This window comes from Octopus bimaculoides, chromosome 20 (assembly GCF_001194135.2).
Source record: "Octopus bimaculoides isolate UCB-OBI-ISO-001 chromosome 20, ASM119413v2, whole genome shotgun sequence".
Taxonomy (NCBI): Eukaryota; Metazoa; Mollusca; class Cephalopoda; order Octopoda; family Octopodidae; genus Octopus; species Octopus bimaculoides.
In genome coordinates, this window is record NC_069000.1 from 15,094,338 (window position 1) to 15,095,065 (window position 728).

Sequence of the window (728 nt, forward strand, 5' to 3'; positions counted from 1 at the left end):
CCCGATGACCAACATTGTATTTTCTTCTGACAAACGCACTTTCATCTATCTCCACAATTCGGTTTGGCCCTCCGAGCTTAATGTTTTGTGCAACATAATATTCTGCACATATATCGCGGTAAAAATTTCTCCAATCTGTGACGGCTACATTCGCCAAACGACATTCTTGGGATATTCCCTTTGCTAAATCTTCTTTTGCCCAATAATATAATATATCAATAATTTATTCGCACTTCAATTTACTATTTTCTAGAAATGTTCCTTTTCTAATCGAAACCATTGTTCTATAAAGCCTTCCACATGACCATATCACACCATCCGACAAATTTTTTTGGCTACTTCCATCATGCTAGCTCCACACGAGGGACATATTTTTTAGGTATTTAAAAGTCCATGTCTCTTAAGCCAATTAATACTATCTGCTGTTGTAGCGGTGGCGATGGCAATATCGCGGTGATTAATTCCATTTACACTGGGATATGCAGAAGTCATAGTGAAAATCCGAAAGTGAAAAACCTTCAACTAATTTTTTCACACGTGTTGATTTCAGAGTGAAGAACTTTGAATTACGCGCGGTGGTGATGCTGGTCATTGGCGGGGCCGATGAGTGTATGTGATTTGTTTTAAAAAACAATAATGAATAATGCAAAAATATATTTATTTATAAAGTTTAAACTCAACATGGAATGAAATATATTAATTTATAAACTTTAAACTGAACTTCATTT